This window comes from Dipteris shenzhenensis, chromosome 30 (assembly GCF_047967505.1).
Source record: "Dipteris shenzhenensis isolate YYH24624 ecotype China chromosome 30, Dip_SZ_1.0, whole genome shotgun sequence".
Taxonomy (NCBI): Eukaryota; Viridiplantae; Streptophyta; class Polypodiopsida; order Gleicheniales; family Dipteridaceae; genus Dipteris; species Dipteris shenzhenensis.
The window spans coordinates 3,501,648-3,516,166 of NC_141625.1; positions in this window are offsets into that span (position 1 = coordinate 3,501,648).

Here is a 14,519-nt window from a genome sequence, read left to right on the forward strand (position 1 = left end):
TGCTCAAATCCATCAAACCCATCATGTGAGCTAACAAATGACAAAAAACAGATTGTCTCAGACAAACCCTTTTGTGCACTATCCGATTCATGGATAACACCCACAAACCTTCTATGCCAAAATCGAGCCTCTATCATTGCTTCCTTGAGATTTACCATCTCTATCATTGTCATAAATGATAGAAATACATACTGTGACGGAGTGGCAACGGTCTCCATCAAGCACAGAGCAACTTCTTAAAGGCATCCTTATCCCAACACATGCCTTTGGTAGATCCCTCTGAGGTGTCAAGCACACACAAGCTGATTGGAAGTTGTCCCTTGGAGTGACGTGTTAGAAAGCTCTCCCCCTCCATCTCCATGTTCACTTGAATAATTGTCCTAGGAAAACAAGACTGCGATGTAGACTTGTTACCCTCTATTGAACTAATCACCCAATCAACATAGATTGATGCGGCTTTTGGGAAATCAGGTGTGGACTTGCCAACTTGCAGCTTCTCTTTGACCCATGACTCACATGAACCCTTAAAGCTCTGATAAACAATTGAATCAATTTTGAAGTAAGTTGCAAGGGCATCCCATGTTTGATGTTGGGGCGAAGGGTGACGTGAGTTGAACTCCTTGATGAGCGCTTCTTTCAGAGCTCTATCATGCTTAATCTCGATTTCCCGTTGAGACATTTCAATGGAGTCCTTGTCTTTGCTTGACTTGACCAAGACTATTTCTTTAGACTCAATCTCTGCTTGAAGTGCACGTACATCTTTGTCTTCCAATCCTAGCAGACACCTCATATATGTTATTGTGGGATTTCGACCCTCAAGATCACCCTGCTTCACCAATGTCAAAATCCTAATCCATTGTTCGTAGATATCATCATCGTATGTGACCATGTGTGTGTCCTTGGTAGCAAAGTTTGCGCCCATCGATACGCTTGCAACTCCTACAAAATTCTATATAAAAAAATCAAAATCATCTTAGACATTCTTCTAATCCAAATCATGTAATAGAGATAATAATGACACTAGTGTGATTCTCCCATTACCATGTCAAAAGCATGACTTGGTAACTAGAAGAATGGCACTAGTGCCATTCTCACATAAGGGAATTGACACTACTATCATTTCTTTTACAAAGCCATAAACATTTTTGAAATAAAAAATGCATACAAAACAAAGTTTATTACTCACATCCCAACTTTGTCGATCTTTATGCCCTTTGACAAGGCCTTGGGCTGGTTTCTTTGGTCGTCCGAATGCAATCCACTGTGCCCTTATGTGTTGTAAGATATCGATATATGGTTGATTTTTCAAAATGGTCTGTGCCTCCATGTTGGCCATTGATGATATCTTACAAGTTGCTTCAACTGGTGCATTGACAACAATTCTCACCTTCCTCCATGTATAGAAACCTTTTCGTTGATTGAAGGCTTCTCCATGTGCTTTAGTTATAAATATCCTTGCAGCATAAATCGAATGCTGCCCTGCGAGAATCCAATAATTATACTCCTTTAACTTTTCCACCTTTATCTCTTCCTTGCACATCGGAGTATTTGTGCCTATGTGGTAAGGCATAAGATATGCACATGTTGCAGGAGGTCGTGCATTCATTGCAAAACTCTTGACCAAGTCACTGACATAGCTGAGGGTCAATGTCCTGTACACATATTGGCTTGGTGCTCTAAAGCAATTCATCACTGGGATCAACACCTCAAACTCCAAAACAAATGGGAAGTACTCTACGTACTCCATCAAGCCTGTCATACTTGTGTCCTTCCTTTCCAATTTCTTTTGTAGTGCCTTAAAGTCAACATCTGGCTGGATTTTCTTATACAGGATGATAGTTGCTTTAGATGATTTCTCACCATGTCCTATTATATGTGTCTCACAACTCCCCGTTGCATCACCTCCACTTCCGGTTCCATCAGTGACTATTCCGATACCTCCCTGTTTTCCTCCTAAAGTTGTCTCTTTGTCTTTAGCCTCCAATTTATCCCCAATGCTTGTTTTTCCATCTGACCTTATTTCCTTCTCACCTGTTGTTTCCTCCTCACCGGTCTCTCTAGCCTTCTCTTTCAATGTGTTCTGAGACACTTGAGAGCTTGATCCCTCAACATCACTTTTCTTGGTTCTTTTCGAAACTTTTCTACTCTTTTTTATATCTTGCTTTATCCCTTTTTTTACCAAATTAAAACTTTCTAATATCTGTTGGTTGGTATAATTTTCTGGCTCATTAATCCAACCCGTAGATATCATTGTGTCCTCCCCAGTAGCATTTATCCTCGCATTATCAAAACAAGCAGGATCCAATTGATACACATTGCCTCCCAATGTATGAATTTTGAGACAAGGAACGTTGTCTTTCTCGGTATCCTCCATCTCTTTAACTTGTCCAACATCTTCAAAAGTTTTTCCTTGGATGTTCACAAAACAATGCACTTTATGGACTTTTTGGAGTTCGTTATTGTATATATCTAAAAACCATCCTCTTCCAGAACTAACTCCATCATAAACTGACACCTCTCGAACCTTTCTCTTTCCCTTGCTAGCCATTCTTGCAATGTTCTGTTAACAAAAGAACCAAGGACACAATGAAATGTATAATAGAAAATCATAACTGTAGTAGGAAATATTACAACCACAATGCAACTTCTATTAACAAAATAACCAAGGCGAAGCAACTTATATATGCATTATGAAAAACTACACCAACACAGCAAGCAAATATACACAATATCAAAGTTAAGATGGTTATAATAAAGAATGGTATTCGTGCCATTCTCCAACATAATATGATGTTAGAAGAGTGTCACAAATGCCATTGAACACATGGATTGTGAGTTTGTTCAAAATGGCACAAGTGCCATCCTCCGTGAGAGTTTAAGGATAATGCCAGTGGTGCCATCCTCCATGATGTTAAGGAGAATGGAAGAAGTTCGATTCATCACATGGCACCACTACCATTCTCCACCAGTGGCATTCTCCACAGAGATTGACACAATTCCATATGATCTTTACACAGCGGAGACAGTAATCACTACATAGAAGAATGCACATTTGAGTTTAGGATTCCTTATGCATGTTTTCAGGTTATGGTATGAGATTGGCACCACTGCCATTCCCCACCGGTGGCATTCTCCACATAGATAGACACAATTCCATATGATGTCTACATAGCGGACACAGTGAACACTACATAGAAGAATGCACATGTGAGTTTAGCATTCCTTGTGCATGTTTTCAGGTCATGGTATGAGATCGGCACCACTGCCATTCTCCACTGGTGGCATTCTCCATAGAGATTGACACAGGCTTCTCAATGCCATTTCTTAGGGCCTAATAAGACACATTGGCACCCCTGCCATTCTCCACTTGTACAGATGTTTACCCTACTATTCTAGGAGGGGTATTCCAATGATCATAGGAGAGAGGTGTCTGATTCCAATCCACCTGTGAGTTTGATGATCTCAGTGTCATTATGTAGTTGCCAGCATAAGATTGGCATCACTGCCATTCTCCGCTAGTGGTAGTCTAGACAAACTGAACCTATAGATTGACATTCCACTAATTTTATTGGCTGTAGTAGGATAATGGCAAAAGTGCCAATGCACATGTGAGTTTAGGATTCCTTGTGCATGTTTTCAGGTCATGGTATGAGATTGGCACCACTGCCATTCTCCACTGGTGGCATTCTCCACAGAGATTGACACAATTCCATATGATCTCTACACAGCGGAGACAGTGATCACTACATAGAAGAATGCACATGTGAGTTTAGGCTTCTCAATGCCATTTCTTAGGGCCTAATAAGAGATTGGCACCACTGCCATTCTCCACTTGTACAAATGTTTACCCTACTATTCTAGGAGGGGTATTCCAGTCATCATAGGAGAGTGGTGTCCGATTCCAATCCACATGTGAGTTTGATTATCTCAGTGTCATTATGTAGGTGCCACCATGAGATTGGCATCACTGCCATTGTCCACGAGTGGTAGTCTAGACAAACTAAACCTATAGATTGACATTCCAAGGCCTAATAAGAGATTGACACAATTCCATATGATCTCTACATAGTGGAGACAGTGATCACTACATAGAAGAATGCACATGTGAGTTTAGGCTTCTCAATGCCATTTCTTAGGGCCAGCATGAGTTTGGCATCACTGCCATTCTCCGCTAGTGGTAATATAGACAAACTAAACCTATAGATTGACATTCCACTAATTTATTGGCCGGAGTAGGATAATGGCAAAAGTGCCAATGCACATGTGAGTTTAGGATTCCTTGTGCATGTTTTCAGGTCATGGTATGAGATTGGCACCGCTGCCATTCTCCACTGGTGGCATTCTCCACAGAGATTGACACAATTCTATATGATCTCTACACAGCGGCAGTGATCACTACATAGAAGAATGCACATTACCACTAGCGAAGAATGGCAGTGGGATAATGGCAAAAGTGCCAATGCACATGTGAGTTTAGGATTCCTTGTGCCAATGCACATGTGAGTTTAGGCTTCCCAATGCCATTTCTTATACAGTGGAGACAAGGATCACCATTTTTGCTTTTTGAAACTCTGAATGGTGTTTATTGGCACCATTATTAACTCTTGGAGATTTTAGAGTTTCGAAACTCTAAAAGGTGTTTATTAACACCATTATTAAGTCTTGGAGATTTTAGAGGACTCTTATGGTAAATTAATCTAATGCATGGACCTTATATATATATATATATATAGGCACGTATGTGCATACGTACATATTGTACATACATACATGCACACACGTGCACACATATATAGTTTATCCATGGATTTAAATGATTTTTATTTATTAAAGTTATTAAAAAGTTAAACTTTTAAATGAAGATTCTTCAAAATGAAAAATTATACTAGGATTTCTATAATATAGAGTAATGTAAGAACTACATTTCTTAGTTTTTGTATTATTAGTACAACATGATAGTGTAAGTAAATAAACTCTTTATTTCAAAAGGGTAGTGTCATCTTTTGCTTTTGGAAGGATATTTTCATAAAGTATATTTTTTCAATAGAAATTTAAGTATAAAAATGAAAAAGGACCGTGTACCAGCCTATGTAAGAAGTTACGTTAATTTTCATAATTTTAGTTTTATTTGCTACTATTTCTTATCTTTTGGTGTAGCTTATCTTTCTTACATTTTTATAATTTTGATTTTATTTCCTTTAAAACACTCTTAAAAATTCCTTGTTTTTTATGTTTTTATCTGTGTTTTGAAGCATGAGTTTTTCCTTATAATTTATCCATAAACTAGTCCAAAAGTATCTATTAAAATGAATTTGGACATTGACAAGTCCAAAATTAATGAAATAAGTGTTAGTATGCAAGGAGAGTATAAATTTGTTGAGTGTGATCCTCTTATTGTTATATTGTATGGTACTTTCTATACTCAAATGCCCCAAAGAGATTTTTGGGTTTAAATATTTAAAACTAGGGTTTGGATTGTTGAAATGTACATACAGCCACTAGAGGGAAAAGTAATTGCATTCATCCAATTCTAACTGCATTCATCCAATGCTCACTATCTTGGGCATCCTCAAAACTTCTTGGTTCATTTGTATCAAACAGTGAGCATTGAATTGTTAATTGAATCAAATAGAACCCATTGTGCCCTAAGGAAGTCTAAGTAGTAGATTATTATTTAGTTGCTTGAGTCAACACCTACCCCAGGTCTGTTTGTAGGCAAATCCTTGTCATCAACATCAAATGGCCACTCATTTATCTGAATCATTGAGTTAACTATGCGTAGAACCAAGCCAAACACTACCTACGGTGGAGGAGACTTGAAACTTGAAATTTGATTTCTTGAAATTAAATAGATTTAGAGACCTAGTGGAGCAGGTCTCTTACCCCCGTCGTAGATGGGTCATGCTACTTGTGCAACCAATGGACCACTCATATCCCTGCAATGGGATCACATGTGGTCCAAAACTAACACTCCATTACCTCTTCATGGGCATAATGGTCCGAGGCTTCTGTTGAAGTCGTAATATCCATACTTATCCCTCTCAAAGATTATAGCAATAGGTCGATTAGCAAACCATAGTAAACGATTGTTGCCAAATGCATTGAGCATTGTAATGGGCTTAGCGAATCATATAATGATTTAAAGAGTCCCATCTCATTACACCTAACAACCACAAGGGGGGGAATTACATCTATGGTCATTGCTAATAAAATAAAGGATGTATACAAAAAAGAGATAGCATGAATTCCCACTCTATCACCAATATGTCCCTTATTAGCAAATGAAATCATAATTGGTCCTAGCCACTTTCAACCACCTGATTTTTATTATGTAGTTAGATCGATCATGCCGACTAAGCTTTATAAAATAGTCACCACATTGAGGCACATTTCGAGAAGGCAAGGTTCTCTAAAGGGAAATGTGTGTGTGTGTGTGTGTGTGTGTGTGTGTGTGTGTGTGTGTGTGTGTGTGTGTGCGTGCATACTGCTCACAAATTTGATAATTTTTCATATGACGGGTTTGCACATTAATGTTTGAAGATTTTGTAATTGAACTATCTTTCAATGTGCTATTTAATTTGTGAGCAGTATGTAGACCCGTCATATGTAGAAAACAATGTATATCTTTCAATGTGCTATTTAATTTGTTTAATTTGTGAACGTTAATTTTCCTTACGTGCACATTGAGCTATTTTTCAATGTGTTGTTTAATTTGTGAGCAATATGCAAACTCGTCGTATGCGGAAAATTATGAAAAAAAAGGCATTAATGAATTCAGTGCGAGTGTGTGTGTGTGTGTGTGTGTGTGTGTAAATCCAACATCGTTAAGAGTTGGTCACATGGTCAAATCCCAACTCTTTACTTGAAAGTGGAATCCACTCTTAACACTGTATTAGAGAATCCTTGTAAGTCCCGGCCCTCTTCACATAAGGGGTTAATATTTAGCCACATGGTCAAATCTTAACCCCTTATTTGAAAGTGGGACTTAGGAGATTCCTAAATTCTCTAATATAGTGTGTGTGTGTGTGTGTGCACGTGTGCGTGCATGCATGTGTGTGTGTGTGTGTGTGTGTGTGTGTGTGTGTGTGTGTGTGAGAGAGAGAGAGAGAGAGAGAGAGATGGGAAAGGGAAGAAGAAGGGGGGGGGCTTTGTTGGTTACCTAAAGAACTTGATCATGAAAAGTTGATTTTGAGGCCCTTTTGTGAAAGAAGGATTCGTCTTTTAAACCTCTACTATTCTCTCATTCATCCAATCCTAAATGTAAGAAATACAAAAGAGAGACAAAGATAGAGAGATGCACACACACACCTCCTTGAATTTACCTAATTGGCCTTACGACGGGTTTGCATACTGCTTACAAATTAAACATCACATTGAAATATAGTGAAAATGCTTTAAGATTTTTGTTATGTCAAATCTAAAGTACACAACATGGGTACTCATGTGAAAGCTCGTGAAAAGAGAAACCTTAATATTTGTAATCTCAAAGAATGGATATTAATCACATATTATTTTATGCAAAAAGAGATCTTAAATTCTTGTTAAGACCTTGAGGTTGAAACTTTAACTTATCAAAGTAATCATGTTAAGATGTGTTGTTAAGGTTAACTTCCACTTAACTAAAGCAGTTATGTTACCATTGCTAAAGGTAGGCGGGAAAGGCACTGACTTTGCATAAAGAAGGTAGCCCTGCTGACTCTTAAGCAAACATTATTCCGCGGTTTCAATAAAGTATACACCGAATTGCTCATTGGAAAGCTCAGGGACTTTTACAAAGCGCAAATTGGAAGTCGGCGAAAAGAAGCATCGATTCGGACGGCATGATGGCGGCAACCTGGCGATAACATTTCGTTCTAACTACTCAAAGCGACAAAGTATTTGTCCATCTTAGATCGCTTATTTTACAGTACTTTAGCAGGGCTTTAGCAATTGGTCTCCAGCTCCAAAGCTACACTAGAAAACGCGGTTGCGCGACGTTTGTTTCTCATCGGCTTTCTCAGATTTCGCTTTCCTTCAACGTTACGCTCGGTTCATCACAGGTCGACATTTGCAACGATGCTCCAAGGAACTATAACAATATATGGGGCAGTTTGGCAGCTAAGAAATCCCTTGCGGCAAGGCCACTATTGGTAGACATGTCATCTGAGACGGCGCCAGTTCGAGCGGACAACCTCACAATAGTTCTGGCTTTTGTTTAGATTTGACACTAGCAATGAGTTTCTGTTGGGAGAAGCAGGGAAGGAAGAGCAGGGACATCTCCAAGTCTCAAGGCCGTTCCTCTCTTGTCCTTAAAGCTGCGTCATACTTCCGCTTAACTAGGCTCGCTGAAGCGGAGTCTGGACAGATTCTTGCTGTTCCAGTTTGCTCGGAAAATTTTATTCTTGCTAGTGGTGAGGATAACTGTGACGATCCATTTCGTAGTTCCAGTACTAGCTTGTATCAATCCGTGAGGACGTCTTCGAAAAGCTTCAAGGAGTACGAAGATAACTCTTCATACTCAGAATTGAGTACGTCTGGCTGCCTGACCTCTTGCTCCATAAAACACAAGGCGATGCACACAGAAGGGCTTCAGTCACCTTTACATTCTTGTGTTTGCTTTGAGCTGCCATGTACGTTTCCGCATACATACGGCTGCCTGAAAACGCTAACTAGTCACCAGAGTCTCGTATCATCATTGCTTATCCATGGAGAGTTTTTCTACAGTGCCTCACAGGGGGATGACATTAGATGGTGGCAGGTCCGTGATCTTCGAGAGTGTGGCTGTTTTGGCAGCGGTAGTACTGGAGCAGTAAAGGCCATTGTAGTGGCATCACAGAAGTTGTTCAGTGCACATCAGGATCACAAAATACGCGTTTGGCGACTTGAAGGTTCATCGCAGTCTGTGTCTCCGAGGCTGGAAACAACACTGCCCAGGCTGAAAGATAGTCTTGCCAACTGTTTCTTGAAGAAGAGCTACGTAACGACTCGTCGGCATCACAAACGGTTGTGGATGCATCATGTGGATACGGTTTCCGTTCTGGCAACATGGAAGGACACGTTGCTTTACTCGGGATCCTGGGACAAGACCTTCAAGGTGTGGAGACTACAAGACTTAAAGTGCCTAGAATCAGTTGTGGCTCACGACGATGCGGTGAATGCCCTAGTTGTCGGGGCAAACAACATTGTGTACACGGCATCTGCGGACAGAAGCATCAAGATATGGGAGAGGCACGCAAAAACGAAGAAGCACTCGCTGGTGAAGACACTGGAGGGACACAAGGCAGCTGTGAACGCATTGGCGTTAGAGGAAGACGGAAGAGTGTTGTATTCGGGAGGGGGGGAAAGTTTGATAATGGTGTGGGGGTTAAAGGGTGATGGGAAGGAGATGAGGTTGCAGGGTGAGGCAAGGGGGCACTATCGTTCCGTTTTGTGCCTGGCTATGGTGAGCAAGCGGCAAATGTTGGTGAGCGGCTCGGCTGATGGAATGGTTCGGGTGTGGAGTTGCAGCAGAGAAGGTGGTGAATATAGCAGCTCTAGTTTTCTGTCGTGCGTGGCAACGTTGAAAGGTCATTCAGGTCCTGTGAAGGCTGTTGTTGCATCATGTTGCCTTGTGAATCAGTGTCTCGATTGCCACAAGGTTACGACTATTTACAGTGCCAGCCTTGACAAAACGGTCAAGGTTTGGCGCCTTGCCACTCCAGCTCCGGTCTTTTAAAACCTCTCTCCCAGCTTTGCCCAATATAGTGGCACTCGCTACATTTGTATTGGAAATTTGACCTAGTGTCTTTCCCTTTCTTCTTCTTTTTTGTAAACTTGCAACTTCTTTCTTCAACATGTTATGCTCAACTACAACCTTTCAACATTTTGATAAGACCACCTAGTATAACATTCTTTGAGTTTTCATTATGAGAGAGTAAATTGAACTTACGAGTATTGAACCCGTGCTTTGCAAGGGCAAAGATGCACGACCATCCTCAACCACTCCCCATTTGAAGGTGGATCTTTGATTCTTGAATTTTGGCTAAGTCTTAACCCATGGCTCTGAGATCACCTTCTATCTCCTCCTTTCATTCCATTAACCTTCCATCTCCTCCTTTCTCCCGAAGGTGACCTTTCATCTCCTCCATTCCATTGACCTTCTATCTCCTCCTTGCCCCTAAAGCTGCCCCTTGTCTTTCCACCTCCTCCCCTCTCCAAGAGCTCCTTCTTTGTGACACGTGGCAAGCCCAAGTTGCCACGTGTCCTCTCCCTTTTTTTTTGTCTCCATGGTTAATAGGTTAAAGATGTAACATCAAGAACACTATTGTGTATAAACCAAGTAATTTTGGCTACAATTAAGAGCTAAATAAAGATTTCTTTTTAAACAATAAAAATTTGAGACCTTTTCTATTAGATTTGAAAACACCATTGCATAGTATCACTATATTTAAAATTTTTAATAATCTCAAAAGCACAATATGGCTTCCTTTGCTATGAAGAAGTTGTGCAATGTTTTGATATAGTTTTATTAAAAAAGACGGGTAGCATGACCCATTTAGGACGGGTCAGAGATCCACTCCGCTGGGTCGGAAGGTTGGATATTAAATGGGCTTTAATTTCAAGACGCGAGAGTGGCAAGAAGGTCAGAGAGATTGTTAGTGTCCATGTGGCACAACAAGACAAAGCACCCACAGACGCGCACACAGATGCGTTTACTGAACTAAAAAAAAAACTTACGGGCGCGTCTATTTCTACGTCTAGAGACCCGCATCTAACAACGCGTCTATATAGCAGACAGATGCGCATATAGATGCGCATCTAGACCCGTAAATAGAGGCTCTGCTAAAAATTTAAAAAACAGATATATGCATCGTTAAATACGTGTATAGACGCGTTTATAAATGGTCTTATAGACACATTTATATACATGCAAATAAACGCTTCTCAAACAGACAGACGCATATATAGACACACTGATAGACGCGCTATATAATATATATTTTTTAATTTACAGAATGCTGTGTATGTTGTGTATGCTAGATAGTTACAAGAATCCCATTTCCACATTGTGTAATTCAATTCTTACAGCCAACCGCATTTTAATTACAATTCCAAATAAAACATTACAACTCCAAAACGCAATAAATTGAAAGCTCAAAAAGTGCTTGTATGTACATATAGCATGAAGTTAAGCCACGTCATGTGGCTTCAAGTACAAAAAATAAGAAGAGTGTATATACAAGAGGCACGAAGCCAAGCCAGTGGGTTTAAGTACAAAAAAGAGTAGCTAGCACTACTTCTACGACTTATCCTCACTCCCTTCCATGCTCTCTTCTGCGCTCCCTTCTATGCTCCCTTCTCTGCCTCCTTCCTCGTCTTCTTGTGCAGGGACCTGTAAACAAGGGACAACATATATCAACGTATGAAAAATCAAATCTTTACTTATAATATTGTCATTATTTAATTACTTTCAAATACCTCGAGGGTTGCTCCAGTAGCCTGGATATACTGCTCCTCAATAATCAACCCGTCATGATAGAAGTGCCTCCATGTATCTCCTCTACGATGGTGGCAGTGGTAGGCTGTCTCGACAGGAGTAGGGTATCTGCCCACGATATCAAGCTACAAGACGACACAATTTGTGGAGGGGTTAGTACAAAGAAACAACCTCCTAATAAACTACATAAGCAATATAATTTGAGATCGATACTTACAAATTAGGCCTCCCATGAATCAACACCCCCTGCTCCAAAATGCACGCTTCCATATTGCTCCATCTGGACCATTCGTGCCTCCACGTGCTGCAGACTGGGGTCCGCCCTCGCTGACTTCATTTCTTTCTTCCACTCACACTTGTGAGTGGTGTGGGGCGGGCCCCTTGGTGGTTGACCACCCTCGAGCCTGGCAAGCTCCACTAGTGCCTGTCTCTTAAGCGAAGATCTTTTATTACCAAGTATCATAACAATCTTTGACTTGGCCCATTTATCTGTGAACTGATGATTGGGGGGGTTAGAATACCTAGAGCAAACAATAGCGAGGGTCTCATCAACCAACCTCTTTGGTTGGTCTTTGTAGTGAATAAAGCAATCTCTGTAATTATTAGCAATTACAGAGCGCATGAAAGCCATGATGTCCTTCCCCCGTGCATCCATCAAGATGCCTCCTGTCTTAGTGATGTCATAGAATATCGTACCATCACCCGGAGGCACTTCTAAATCATCTGAATCATCATCGTCCCCACCACCACCCCTCCCAAAGCACTGTGCCATGCATCCCCCACCGCTCTCCCTACTACTACGCCTGCTACCGTGTCGTGTCGAGCTAGTATCCTAGCCACTCGTAGCTGGAGACTGCATGGGACTACGTGGACCACTCATAGCTGGAGAACTGAGTCTCGACTACACAGGAGTACGCCGACGGCTCTGCGAGACAAAAGGACCTCCTGACGGCATGGGGGAAGGGGCATAAGACGGCATGGCGGAAGGGGCATAAGACAGCATGGGGGAAGGGGCATAAGACGGCATGGGAGATGGGCCCGTGCTATGTAGCCGGCTAGGCTGTGCTGACTCCGCTGGGGTAATTTCAGCTGGTGTGGGGTGGTTTGGAGTTTGTAGTGCCGACTCCTGGGGGTGTTTAGAGTACCCGTCATATACTTGTATAACTCCGCAGGACTAGGAGGGTGCCCTAAAAGGTCATATAAGTCCCTAAAAATAGACTCCCGGAGATCAGGTGAGCCCAAAGAGCTTCCTGGCCACATGATGAGCTGGAAATAAGAAAAAAAGACGATTACTGATGCTCGGGGGGGTCACTCATCATATGTAACCCTATCACGTGAGTTCAACAGAAGGATATTTTTTATTTCTAAAATTTACAGAAATAAATATACATAAGGGACTATTTAAAATAGTTTTGGAAAAAATTTACAGATTTGTATAGAAAAGGGGTATATTTTATTAATGAAAATTTTTACAGATAAGGGATTTTAAATATAGGCCTTGAACGCACGTGATATAGAGGGTTTATACATAGTGACCCCCCTGAGTACTGATGAGCTGAGAAGAAAGGGAAAGGGAAAAAAAGATTACTGTCGGAGCACGTCTATAGATGCGTCTGAGAAGCACGTCTATTTTTGTGTATAACAATGCATCTATAGACGCGGCTATCTGTGTCTACACACAGGCTAGATGCGTGTCTAGACACACCTGTAGATGTGGTTTTAGACGTGCTCTGAGACGTGCCTATAGACACGCTCCGACAGACAGACTTTTCTAAAAAGTAGAAAAGGACATGCGCCCGACACAAAAATGTAACACTGATACCAAAATCATGCATTTCTTGGATACGAGAAAGTACAAATCCAAAGAGAGCAAACTTCCAAAAAATATCAACTGCAAAAAGACTTACCTTGGATAGAGGTATGGAAGGTTCTTCTCCTTTTTCGCAAAGTTGCTTCTCTTCCTTGTTCACCCTCTTCTCCTTTAAGCTTGGCAGTAAGTATGGGTGCCTTCCTCTTAAGTGTAAGCTTGGAAGTAAGTGTGGGTGCCTTCCTCTTAAGTGTCAAAACTGTGGATCTGCTAATAGCAAAGCAAGCAAGCCGCATGAACTATAAGTAATGTGAAGAAAAGCAAAGCGAGCGCACTTAAAGCAGATTTAAAAGCCACGTCTATAGGCGCATCTAATAGTGCATCTATACACACGTCTAAATACATAGAGTAGATGTGGTTTTAGATGAGCTTGTAGATGCGCACCATAGAACAACAGACATGATTTTAGACGCGCTTGTAGATGCGCACCATAGAACAAACAGATGCGGTTTTAGATGTGCCTTTAGACGTGCCACAGAGTTTAAAATTAAATATTTGAAGAAAAGCAAATTTTTTTGGGTTGTTTGTTTGTAGGATGTCTTCATCTTCAACAAGTAGCTCCAGTGAGGATGAATCCCTCTATATCCACCATCGCGAAATGTGGTTGGAGCAAAAAATCAAATGTATGTGTGATCGATGTCGAGGGAACATGTATCGTGCACGCAGGATTACACTCAATCACATCTCAAAGTATGGAGAATGGGATGCGACCGTAAACATGGTAAGTATTAAAGAGTTAAGGTTGATTGAGATACCTATGGGTGTTCATATGTTTGAGTTATGATCCCGTTTTAATTTGATACAGGATGCAGTGCCACACATGTTGCCCTATGCTCGCCGCGAGGAGGCGAAGCGTCGGCGATATGAGGTGGGATCTTTAGGAGGGACCGTTACGGATGCATGGAGTGATGGTGATAGTAGCCCTCTGCCATTACCTCATGAAGCTATGGAGGAGGCGGTGTTTGATGATATGGTGCAGGATTTATATGTCCATCAAGGAAGGGATGATAGCATGGAGCAGGATGATCTTTTTACTACAGCATCGACTCCACTGTTTGAGGGGTGCACATTCTCTATTCTACATACCTCCCTTGAGTTACTGAAGCGTGCTATTACTACAATTCGTACTCCCACTAGATGCATGAGGTGTTTGAAGGGAGCCTTTACAAAGAGCAAGAAAAGAGGTGTAGAGCAATT